The following is a 13,742-nucleotide window of genomic DNA, read 5'->3' on the forward strand; positions in this document are numbered from 1 at the left end:
ACCCGAGAGAGAGCTGGGATAGGCTCCAGCGGATCCCCGTGACCCTGAACAGGAAAAGCGGGTATAGAAGATGGATGGATGGATGGGTTCACGCTGCTTTTTGCTGCCATCTAGTGTGGGTCTTTGGTACATGCTTTCACCTGTATTCATGCAGCTCCTCAGCCTTAAGGATGTACATAAAATATAGAAATCTGGACACAAAAATACATCTGTTCCCCCAGTCACGCACATTAACAATTAAAAGCTGGAGCTAAATACAGCACTGAGGTAATTACATAGGAATCACTGATTCTGTGATTGTGGAGCAGACAAAGGACTGTGTCTCTGACAACCTCACATTTCTCTTAGAGACACTAGAAGTACTGGTAATATTTCTCACACAAGTAGTTACAATAGGAACCCAACAAAGTACTATCTTACTCAATAGCTGTATTTGGGCAGCAAAATAAGGAATAAGGGCATAGTCTTGTCGTCACGGCAACTGTCATTTCCATCATCAGAAATCCAAATATAAAATACTAAAAGGATTATGAAATGAATTGGCAGCCCTTTAAAAGCTCCACAGTGGAATAAAGTTTATTTTCAGTGGGAGAAACACTATGACTGACGTGCTGCTCAAAACCAGACAGACTCCAGTTCAGACTACGTATGAGGAAGTACTCAGGTCCTCAGAAAGATGATTTCTCAGCTGTGAGAAAACAGAAGTTAATCTCATTCATGCAGCCTCCTACTACTGTTTCTGTCCACAGTGAGAAATGATCCCTGCAGCCAACAAAAACCAACACGTCAAACAGTGTTTGTGACAGGAAGTGAGCATAAAGCAGCGTTGACATGCTGCAGGAAGAAAGTCTGTTCCCACATGACAATCTGTCAAGATCAAAGAGTGTTACGTAGAGAAACCCAACAAATCTCGTATGAACAGCATGTGGTGGAGAGGAGGAACCACCTACAGGACCAGGGATGAAGGCTGCAGGACTCTGGCTGCAGCATTCTGGATTAACTGGAGGTTTTTTATGGAGATACTGGGACATCCAGATACTAATGAGTTACAGTAATCTAGCCTTGAGGTAACAAGTGCATGGACTAGTTTTTCTGCATCATTTTGAGACAGGATGTTCCAGATTTTGGGAATATTGCGGAAGTGAAAGAAGGCAGTTCTAGAGATTTGTTTTATGTGTAAATTAAAGAACTCTGGAGCTAAACTGTAAGTAACAGGTAAGAATGAAACATGTATTTTCCTTCAGTTGTTTTCTATATGTCATGAAGGTATAAACTGTTGCTGATAGTTCTATGCAGTAATCAGTGGTCAGGTCATAAATCCTCAGCTGCTGTTCAATGAAACTTCAGGCTGATTTTCTTTTAAACTACAGTAGAGTTGTTGTTTTTTTTCTGGAGTTGACTTCACAACGTTCTGCTTCCAAATGTGACAATGTCAAATAATCTGCGTCTTCTCTGTTTAGAAAGATACTGACTGACTATAACAATATGTGGTGCTAAATCTAAATGCATTGATTCTAACTGTGTGTTGTCCAAGGGATTAAAATGTTTAATGTCTGTCATTGTGTTGAACGTGTTATATTATGGTACATTTGAAAAATGTGTATAACATACGTCAGTAATGGTCCAGGCAATTGTTTTTACAGTAAACCACATAAATATTTATTATTTTTTATTATATCTTATATTTTTGTGTATTTATAATAACGTGTATATTCTGAGTATTTAAAATAAAATATTCCAAAATCATACATATGTGTACATTTGAATAAATACATATTTTATGTTTGTTTTGCTTTTTTTCTATGTTTGAACCATATAAATGTGGTGGTAGAATATCTACCCAGCAGCATCCAGAGCCCACCTGGAGGGGAAGAGCTTTTACCTTAAGACTTAAAATGAACCATCGTCTCATTTCAAGATCAACAAACTATGTTTTTTATTGTTATGTTAAAACTAAGAAGCAAAGTCGGTGTAGACAAAGTCTGAACTGATTCTTTAGTCTTCCCTCTGTTGATGTTAAGAAAATGAAGAAAATGTGGTTCAGTGGTTTTTATATGAGAAGCTACAATACACATGTAATAAAATAGATCGATCACTGCAACACAGTGACTCACCGATGTGCTGTTACAGTTTTTATTGGACAGCTTATGAATTTACTGATATAAAACTAAAGTAACATTAAAGCCTTTCACAGCAAATTATATATAACTCAGGATTAAAATGTGAGATGGGATTAGTAGGCAGTGGATTGTTGAAGAGCTGTAAATGCAATATTATTTATTTTATATATTCATTCAATATTTCTCACTTTCCTTCATGTTTTCAAATCAAGTTAGTTCATTTTATTTTGATGCTTTAATTTTTCCTGGCTGTTATTTAGCATTAGCAATAATATGCAGTATGTGATTCTTTGTGTTGTGTTATTCATTTATATAATCCCTAGTCTGAATAAATTAAATATCAACATTTAACCTGGGACTATTTTTCTTCTGTTTAGATAAGACCAGGTGTAAACAGCCAGTGAACATCTGGATGTTATTACAAAGAGAGAATGACACATTTTTATTTGTCAAATTTCACCTAAATGGAAACGAAGGTTTCATTAGATTAATATTTGCTGCAGTTAACAGTAGCTCACAGTTAATTTCTGTAAACGACTTTTGCATCACTATTACTTTCCTGAAAATGTTAACATCACTAATACAACTATTCTTCATATAAACAAAAAAACTTTTTATTATTCACAGGTGTGAATGGAAACATATCGAAGCTCTTCTCAGTGAGGCCTTTTGATTTTATTTATCTTTTTATATTTTTGTGTGCACAGTCTTTCTCAGACCACATTAAGCTGCTTTCTCTGAAACACTTGTAGCAGGATGTTATGACACACTCAGACAGGAGCTCACCTATATCACTCTTTGTTAAACCCTTCTTGACCTGATTTCACACCAGAATAATAATCGTTAATATTCTATATTGTGGAAACTGCATAATAATTTCAATAATAATCAGATGTTAGAGATGTCAGATTAGAAAACACTCATATGGATAATTCTGGAGAGAACTGACATGTTGGCACTTGACAAAAAACTCCAAGGACGTGACCTCCCAGTGGTTCGTCTCTGTGGGCTCAGTTTGACTCTGTGTGGGTGGAGGACTTACTGAAAAAAACGAGTCAAAGTACAGAGATGGAGGGGGCTGAGTGTTTTCAGCAGCAGATACTAATCTATTCTCAGTTTTCTCGTAACAAACTGCTGAGAGCGAACCAACACTTCCTTTCCTGCAGCAGACAGGCCGTGTGGGTTTCTGCCCTGCAGCCTCGTCACCGTTAGCTGTGGTTTTTCACCTTAATAACACAATGACAGCTGCAAGCATCTACTCTGCTTAAAGAGCCATTCCAGGAAGCCTCTGTGAGAGAAACAGCTCTACTTCTAAAAATAAAAATACACTCTGGGTGAAACAGAGAGACTTTTCAACAAAGATGCCTTGTCCTGTGTTATCATTCATCTCAGCAACAGAACAGAAACCACACAAAGACAGAAACACAAACCACTGAGACAAACAAGTCATCCTGTTGTTTCACCCCCTCACAGAAGCAGCTGTGTTTCTATTTGAAGTAAAACTAGAACATCCATTTTGGTTCACCTCAGGTTTCATTTTGAAGTAGGTTACATACGTCAATCAAACCTGCCATCAGAACCATTAGAAGAGTCTGTGTGTCTGAATCACTGCTGAAAATCAACCCCATTGACCCACTTTTCTCTCTAAATGACATTAAACCATTTTTGGTTAAATGTCATGTGATTAAAATGTTTTTATGGTTCAAGTTAATTTTTACTTACAAACATAACTACAGTGTAACAGTTGTGCATTGGGCTGCTCATGCTGTTGTACTGATATGTACAACACATTAACTGAAGATGTCGCTGTTGCATTACTTTGCTTCATAACCAGTGCACTACTTCAGTGAAAAAGGGTTTAAAATGTGCAGGTTAAATATTTGATCACATTTTCTGTCAGTGGGAAATTATATCCTGATATTGAATTATTATTTAGTGAACTTACACAATAATGGCACTTAAATTAATTAAGGGGGGCAATTTAACAATGTCTTCAATCTAAACCCAATTCATAACATAATAAGATATTTATAGACCCATGATGTCCATCACAGTCCTGCATCGGGTTGGGTATCCTGTCAAAATTATGTGTAAGGGTATTCTGTGATCTGAACGTACCCTCATGATCCAGCTGTTAAATTGGTTTTATTAAATTAAACATTCATTATTTTATGTGAGAAATCCACATTAATGTTGTTACTGTATAAATAAAGCAAATGAGACATTAATTTAATGTAAGGCTGTTAAAACCAACTGTCAAGTACAACTCATTTAAATCACTTTAAATTAAGCAACTGTGTTAAGGTCAGTTTTAATTACAAGTACGTCTTGGGTTGCAGATCTTATATTAATGGTTGGTTAATTGGTTAGTCCTACATGTACAAAGGTAGGACTCCGGTGTGCCTTAATGTTTGTAATATCTAAACATGACTTATGAGTTTATTGTGTCATTTTTATAACAAATGCAGTTTTAAGTTTAAGCTTCTTTTGTTGTTTGTTCATGCATGTAAACACCAGTGTCATCAGCATAGAGTTTTACATCCCGAAATGAGACAATAATAAAAGGTGATTAATATTTAACCAAAATGATCAGGGTGCCCAGCACTAAACCTGGTGGTACACCTACTCCTGTTAGCTTCTATATTTTAGCTAAACGTTTAAGTTTAATACTGTTGTGTTGTGTAGATGTGTGCTTATATTTGTACCAGCCTGTACATTTGTTCTTGACAATGTGTGAATGTGTATTGAGAGCTAATTACAACCAGTCAACAAAATCATTTCAGTTAGTGATTATTTGCTGTGAAGGGAGACTGATTTCTATAAAACAGGGATATTTACAAAACACAACCACTCTGATTTATCTGTTTATTTAAACTGTTACAAAACAAACAAAAAATACTCCAATGAAATATCTACCAAGCATTTAACAATCCAGCGTTATTTTCTAGTATTTACAAGTCACATTTCAAGGCAATATAAATAACTAATATTAGCAAAATGTTACTAAGTGAATGACAATATATAGTATATGCGCATATATGCTGTGTTTGCCCTCCCACCCCCCATAAAAGAAAGCATGTAAGCAGCTCTGTCTTATGTTCTATTTTGTTTAAAGCATCACTGTCTTGTGGTGAGTCCAGTATATTTCACTTTCTGTCTGAAAGGGGCTTTTCAGTCTCCTGCTAGCATGACTGTTTTTAGCATGTACATAAAAACATATAATCAGTGAAACCATATCAGCTTAAATGGTGATTATGCAAAGTTATAAATATCATGAAATACAGAACAGTCAGTCAGCATGTGAGCAGCAGGTGGACGGTCCCTTGTTTCTGAGGCTCTTCAGCAGAGAGAGTCCACAGCAGTACAGCAGACTCTTCACTATCAGCACTGTGTACAGCAGACAGAGCAGCTTCACCCTGCACTGAGACTGGAAAGGATCCAGGGGAACCACTGCAACAGAAAAGGAATCAAACAGAAATCAGTCAGACAGTCCTCTGGTGCTCTGCTGTGTTTGTGCAGCGTCTCCACATGAAGCTGAATCACTGCTGAACACAGTCACCAAGCCTTCATTACCTTGTTCTGTGTGGGCCTCCACTCTGCCCCCCTCGTGCTCCACGTAGCAGCGGTATTTATAAGTGTAGAAACTGTCCCGATCAACCAGCAGGATGGCGGTGGTGCGTCCCGACTCCCTGAGCTCCAGCTGCTCTCTCTCATCAGGGGGCAGCTCCTCCAGCTGGCCGTTCTCCTTCTGTCTTTTCCAGGAGAACCAGACCAGAGGAGGAAACATGGCTGAGGCCAGACACAGCAGGGAGCTCTTCCCCTCTAGGTGGGCTCTGGATGCTGCTGGGTACACGCTCACCACAGGCTTCACTACCTGCTCATCTGAATTTAAATAAAATTAACATGTATGATATTTTATGAATGTGCAAAGTTCCATCTATCATCCATCAACAACAGTTTATCCCACAACATCCAGGGTCACGTGGGCCAATCCCAGCATGTAGTGGGTGAGAGGCAGGGTCCTGCATGTGTTTGGACTGTGGGAGGAGAAAACCCACACAGACACGGGGACAACATGCAGACTCCACACAGAAAGGCCCCGGGTCCACCTGGGTTCAGACCCTAATCCTGACCTGCATGAGTTTGGACTGTGGGAGGAGAAAACCCACACAGACACGGGGACAACATGCAGACTCCACACAGAAAGGCCCCGGGTCCACCTGGGTTCAGACCCTAATCCTGACCTGCATGAGTTTGGACTGTGGGAGGAGAAAACCCACACAGACACGGGGACAACATGCAGACTCCACACAGAAAGGCCCCGGGTCCACCTGGGTTCAGACCCACAACCTGCTGCCATGAGGCCACAGTGCAAAATCACTTAACTGCCAGGCCTCCCAGTATAAAGTCCATTCAGCAAAATTTACATTATTTTTAGTGCTAATAAAACATTTTCAAAATATACAGAGGAAGTATTTCTTCTATATTATTGTGGTATTATGGTAATATTCTAATTAATTATATATTTACCGTCACACAAAATTAATGTCACTACAACCAAACTCAGAGTTGATTTATATACCACTTTCAGCAAAGTGCTAAACACTGTAAAACAGCAAAAAAAGCACAGGTGTCATATGAATCCTGATTAAAATAATTCATATTAACAAATAAATTAATATGTGACCTGACCCTTCAAAGTTCCACTAATATTCAAAACAAGCTCAAAGAAAAAAAAATAAGAATTTTGATTTAATTTAATTAATTACATAACTAAGACATGAATTACATGTTAATTCAGCAGAGTTTCACGTCTTGCGGTCTATAGATGCAAACAGCCTGTAAAAGCTGAAGGTTAAAGGTACGAAGTGTCCTATTGAATTTCCTAGGGGGCACTAAGTCTGTTGGGCAGTGGGGGTTGAGATCATGCAGTGGTCAAACACAAATACTACAAGTTTCAAATCAACTGTATAGATGACGGGGCACATGAGTCCAAGACAGGGCTAATGCAAAACTGATTATTGGTGTTTGTTACGAGCAGCTGCATTTTGGACCAACTGTAAATGGAACAGGGAGGATTTGCATAGACCTTGGTAGAGGCCACTGCAGTCATCAAGACAGGAGAAGATAACTAAGACATGAATTACATGTTCAAGGTAATTAAGAAACAGTTTCACCGTTTGTTGTCTGGTAAAGGTTAAAAAACAAGCAACGCTGTGATCTGTATTAGATAATATGTGTAGAAAACAATCACTTCAAACACAGTTTTTTCTATTTTTAACATGAATCACAGCCACAACAGACATCAATATTCACAAAATAATATTGAATATAATCAAATACCATTGATAATAGTTACCATCACAGTGGCCTTCCTGTGTGTGCTGGGCTTTAGCTCAAACCTTATATCGTCCTTCTTTCATAAACAAAAGGCAACAAAAACATGGAAAGTCTGAAGCAGCAGAAACTGACTTTAAACACATTTTACACGTCACAATAAAACAGCTGAAGGGAAAGGAAAGTTTGTTCTTACCTGTTACAACCAGTTTAGTCCCAGAGCCAAAGATGAGGCACCAGTCGTCGTAGTAGTTGTTGTAGTGGTCATAGTACCACAGTGAGAGAGAGTGCAACAAAAACCTGGTGCAGCTGAATGTGTCAGCTGAGGTGAACCAGTCCAGATTATGAACCAGTTTCATGTTTCAGCTCCATCATGTGTTTCTCTAATGTTCAGATCAACACGACTGTCTCTGCTTTTCTTCTCTTTATTGTCCAGACTGAAACATCTCAACAACTATTTCAGCTGCTTCACACGTTCATGTTCCCCTCAGGATGAACCGTAATAACTTTGCTGACCCTCGGACTTTTCATCCAGCGCCACCATCAGGTCGACATTTGAATGTGTCCAACACTTTGGTTTATCAACAAATACCTGCAGCACCAATGACATTAATTAGTATGTAGCATGGCTGCAGACTCATGTTAATGTTCATCTCAAATTCTGGTTTGGAGCCTCATCAGATTTGAATTTGTGTTTGTCACTGATCCAGCTTTTATTGTGTTATTTTAACTTTGTTTATTTGTAAATTTAGAGCTGTTATGTGTGATGTGATATTATGCATTTAGTTTCATTGTTTTATCTTCATTTATTGTTGTGCTTGTGTATTTCTTTTGTATCCTTACTACTTGGAATGAACACAAAGCCTCCAAAATATGTGGTAAAAATATCAATAAATATAGAGTAGATCCAGACAACAGTATAGAAACATGTGACCCTGGGCTGTGGTTTACTGCTCTCTTCCTGTCACAAACACTGTTTGACATCTGTTGGTTTTTGTTCAGGCTGCAGGGATCATTTCTCACTGTGGGAGTCATCCTTCCAACAGGAGCAGTAGTAGGTGGCTGCATGAGAGGGTTTAACTTCCTGAATCTGCAGCTCACAGCCGTTCTGTTTCATCCAAGCTGAGAAATCATCTTTCTGAGGATGGTTGTACCTTTTATCTATGTCACCAGTATTTCTGCGAATATCAAGAATCATTGTGAATGTTTCTGCCTCTTTTTTCTGGTACCAGTAAACATAAGTATCACACTGGTCAGTTCCTGCACAGCTGAATGAGACAGTTTGACCAGCTCTCCTGGTCAGAGATAACTGATCCTGGATCAGCTCTGCTGCCATGACAACCAGCGCTGTAGAGAAACAGACAGATGAAGGTCAGTGTGACAGTGTTTGTTCCAGGTGGAGTTTGTTGGCTCCTGATTGGCTGGAAACACTCACCTGAACACAGACAGCACAGAGCAGCAGCTGGGAGGAAAAGCATTTTGTGCAGTGGTGTTTCCTCTGGTGAACCTGGGGAGAAGTGGCACTCTGATGCAGCTGAGGCCAAACAAGGACGAGCTGTGAGATCAGACGAGGACCACGTGGTTTCTAGCGGGTCCTCAGACCTTCCATCAGCCCCTGGGGCCCACAGAAAAAACAGCTGTCTGATAACAGGCACTGCTTCACTGCTGACATTTTGATGTGTTACTGCAAAGTTTTAACATGTCAAAGTCAGATGTTAGTGAAAACAATGCCTCAGTAAACAATGCAGAACCAACAGGGCAAAAATGGACAAGGATGAACTACCAGTGGGTGTGCCACAGGAATCAGTGTTGGGTCCCCTGACCCCTGAAGTGATATAGACCTATTAATGATATTTTGCAGCAGTGTCACAGATTGACTCTACGCCTACGATACTGTTGTTTACACACATGAAAAAAAAAAACAATGTTTGAATCTTCTGAGACATCCACATTAAATTTCAGAACTCAGAAAACCACACAACAGACAGCTGAGCTGTCAATCAGCAGCTGCAGCCCTATCTGTGGGCCCCAGGGGCTGATGGGAGGTCTGAGGACCCGTTAGAAACCACGTGGTCCTCGTCTGATCTCACAGCTCGTCCTTGTTTGGCCTCAGCTGCATCAAAGCGCCACTTCTCCCCAGGTTCACCAGAGGAAACACCACTGCACAAAATGCTTTTCCTCCCAGCTGCTGCTCTGTGCTGTCTGTGTTCAGGTGAGTGTTTCCAGCCAATCAGGAGCCAACAAACTCCACCTGTAACAAACACTGTCACACTGACCTTCATCTGTCTGTTTCTCTACAGCGCTGGTTGTCATGGCAGCAGAGCTGATCCAGGACCAGTTATCTCTGACCAGGAGAGCTGGTCAAACTGTCTCATTCAGCTGTGCAGGAACTGACCAGTGTGATGACACATGGGTATTCTGGTACCAGAAGAAAGAGACAGAAACATTCAGAGTGATTCTACGTATTGATAGGCGTGATGGTGAAGTCAGCACAGATTACAATCATCCTGATAAAGATGATTTTTCAGCTGTGAATAAACAGAACATCTGTGAGCTGCAGATTCAGAACATTAATCTCAATCATTCAGCCACCTACTACTGTCACTGTGTCAAATTTGACCTTCACAGTGAGAAATGATCCCTGCAGCTTGAACAAAAACCAACAGATGTCAAACAGTGTTTGTGACAGGAAGAGAGCAGTAAACCACAGCCCAGGGTCACATGTTTCACCTCCATCTCAGCCACTGTTTATGTACTGGTATCAGGATTTATTTTAGGTATATTTCAATGTATTTTTAAACTAATTGCTTTTTTTTTTACACAGTTATGAGAAAGGGGACTAACATAAATATCAAAACTAAAAATCAAATCTAAACATGCTCCAGATGAAAGCATAAAGAGCTTCAACATGTCAAACCCATATATTAGTGAAAACAATGCCTCAGTAAACAATGCAGAACCAACAAGCAAAAAACCAGGACCAGGACAAGGATGAACTCCCAATGGGTGTACCACAGGGATCAGTGTTGGGTCTCCTGACTACTGCAGTGATATAGACCTATTAATGATATTTTGAACATGCTGCTCAGAGCCTGAGCTGCCAGTCTTCGAAGTGACTGAGAAAATATGAGACACAGCATAAATTTATGGATGTAGATATGTGGAATCTGGTGCAGCAGCTACTTTGGGAACGTACCATTAGATCACAGATCTGGTCCAGCTCAATCCATGCTTGCTGGACTATGTCCCTGCTACCGTCACTCCCCAGCAAAGCCCTGCTGTCCTTTCCCCCAACAACCTAATAAAAGGCTGGAAAAAAATTAAATAGACATTTCATATAATTATAAAACATAAATAATGTAAAAAAGAAATCCAGCAGTCCAGGTCTAACATGAGCAAAGAAAACAAAAGCTCAACTAAATGAATAAAAACAACATTTTTCATAAAGGCTGTTTTGTTTTTCTTTCTCTTTTCTAGATTTGTATTTGTTCTGGTAAGGTTCAAGTCCACTGTAGAAATATGAGCCTGGTTCATACATTGGACTGGTGCACCTCAGCTGACACATTCAGCAGCAGCAGGTTTTTGTATCAGCCTTTGTTGCTGTGGGAATTACTATAAGTATTTCCAGTCCTACCATGAAGACTACTGCATCTTAGGCTCTGGGACAAAACTGTATGTAACAGGTAAGACTGAAGATTCATTTTCTTTCAGTTTCAATGAACAAGTTGAAAATGTTTTCACTTTCTGCTGCTATTTTTCATCATTAATTGAGAATTCCTCTGCTGCTGCTGTTAAATAAGAAAAATATGACAAGATACAACTTCAGTTTTCCATGAGAAAAAAAAAATTCTGTCATTTTAGTAACTCAGAACTTTTAGGTTTTATTAAAACACACAAACATTTAAACAAAACCATTGTTATCTACAAAAATAAAAGAAAAATGGTCTCATAATGAATAAACATGATTCTTAGCAAAGCTAGTAAATATATTTATGTAAATTTAGTGTATCAGATACAAAACATGAGTTTTATTAAGTATTTATATAGAAATATAGCTATAATATTATAAATAGAATTGTTTAAATGGTGATTCATGTTTAAAAATATGCAAATAGCAAAAAACATAGTTACAAAAAATAGCAAATATTTCATTTATTATAATATAATAACTGATTTGTTTATATGATGATAAATATTGAAAAATGTTATCATTGTTGTGAAAATGTATTTAATATTCAAAACGTTTTTATAATACATTTTATGATATTATTTTCCTGTACAGTGTATATTTTTATTTCACGTGACATATAATGACAGTGGATGTGAACTGTGTTTACTATGAAGCTGAGTCCAGTCCATGCAGTGATCTTTGTGCTGTATTGATGAGGACTTTAGTGATCAGAGTCCATGTAGTTTCCAGGATCAGACTGAATGCAGTGCAGTGCTGGAAGCTGCTGTTGACTGTGGGAATGTGTGTCTGTGCTGCTTGTTGCTGCTGTCAAACTTCAGATGAGCAGGTAGTGAAGCCTGTGGTGAGCGTGTACCCAGCAGCATCCAGAGCCCACCTGGAGGGGAAGAGCTCCCTGCTGTGTCTGGCCTCAGCCATGTTTCCTCCCCTGGTCCGGTTCTCCTGGAAAAGACAGAAGGAGAACGGCCAGCTGGAGGAGCTGCCCTCTGCTGGGAGAGAGCAGCTGGAGCTCAGGGAGTCGGGACACACCGCCACCATCCTGCTGGTTGATCGGGACAGTTTCTACACTTATAAATACCGCTGCTACGTGGAGCACGAGGGGGGCAGAGTGGAGGCCCAAAGAGAACAAGGTAATGAAGGCTTGGTGACTGTGTTCAGCAGTGATTCAGCTTCATGTGGAGACGCTGTCAAACAGAGCAGAGCACCAGAGGACTGACTGACTGATTTCTGTTTGATTCCTTTTCTGTTGCAGTGGTTCCCCTGGATCCTCTGGATCCTTTCCAGTCTCAGTGCAGGGTGAAGCTGCTCTGTCTGCTGTACACAGTGCTGATAGTGAAGAGTCTGCTGTACTGCTGTGGACTCTCTCTGCTGATGAGTCTTAGAAACAAGGGACCGTCCACCTGCTGCTCACATACTTACTGACTGTTTTCTGCTCGCCTGAACAGTATCTAATTTGCTTGAATACAGTTCTTTAACCTTGTACAAGTTTTAGAGACGTCTGATAAGAAAACATCCATGTCACACTGGGGTACTGATGAACAACAACACCTGTTGGCAATGGCAAGTTGAAAATGTAAAGTTTGATTGAAAACTTCAAATCCTCATTAAAAACTCCAAGGACGTGACCTCCCAGTGGTTCGTCTCTGTGGGTTCAGTTTGACTCTGCGTGGGTGGAGGACTTACTGAAAAAAATGAGTCAAAGTACAGCGATGGAGGGGGCTGAGTGTTTTCAGCAGCAGATATAAATTTATTCTCAGTGGTCTCATAACAAACTGCTGAGAGCGAATCAACACTTCCTTTCCTGCAGCAGACAGGCCGTGTGGGTTTCTGCCCTGCAGCCTCGTCACCGTTAGCTGTGGTTTTTCACTTTAATAACACAGTGACAGCTGCAAGCATCTACTCTGCTTAAAGAGCCATTCCAGGAAGCCTCTGTGAGAGAACCAGCTCAATCCAGAGCTGAATTAAAGATGCAATTTTATTACCTGACTCTAATTTTAACAGTGTTTTCATAGATGATGCTATGCTGACATTAAATTTCCCTATGAAGCATTTTGGTATTTGTTATATGAATAAAAATAAATCTTAATATTTACTAATTATAATCGTTAACTCTACGAATCTATTTAATCTCCTAATTTCAGCTGTTGTGTATAATTGTAAATTAATATACATTTCAAATAGTTTTAAAATGATTTATTATATGTAACTTCACATGGATTTAACTTAATCATCAGCATATAATTTGACATTCATACTTACCCAACTATAAAAGACAGTAAATATATTAATTAAATGATGAAGAGCGACTGACAACCACTTGGGGGCAGAAGAACTCCACACCAAGAGAACAAACCCCTGTCTGCCCTTTGACTTCACACACAGTCATTAGATTCATTCTGAATGTAGAAAGATGAATCAATGGAGCTTTGAGATCTAGTTCTGAAAACTGTAGCAGCCTCAAAGGCCCAGGCTTGGTGTATTGTCCACCAATATGTGTTATCAGTCTGAATGGTGACTTGATTGCTGGTGGACACTATAGCACAACCAGTGATTACATATTTCAGTCTTTCAATGCTGAGCAGAAAGTGGACAGACTG

The 13,742-nt window shown here is 39.4% G+C and overlaps 2 pseudogenes; one reads left to right on the plus strand and one right to left on the minus strand.

Annotated features, from left to right (window-relative positions):
• Nucleotides 1-4,971: 4,971 nt before the first annotated feature.
• On the minus strand, nucleotides 4,972-8,990 carry LOC113134433 (immunoglobulin lambda-1 light chain-like; annotated as a pseudogene).
• Nucleotides 8,991-9,449: 459 nt separating this feature from the next.
• LOC113134995 (immunoglobulin lambda-1 light chain-like) lies at nucleotides 9,450-12,770 on the plus strand (annotated as a pseudogene).
• The last annotated feature ends 972 nt before the right edge of the window (nucleotides 12,771-13,742 follow it).

The sequence above is a fragment of the Mastacembelus armatus genome, chromosome 17 (genome assembly GCF_900324485.2).
Source record: "Mastacembelus armatus chromosome 17, fMasArm1.2, whole genome shotgun sequence".
Lineage (NCBI taxonomy): Eukaryota > Metazoa > Chordata > Actinopteri > Synbranchiformes > Mastacembelidae > Mastacembelus > Mastacembelus armatus.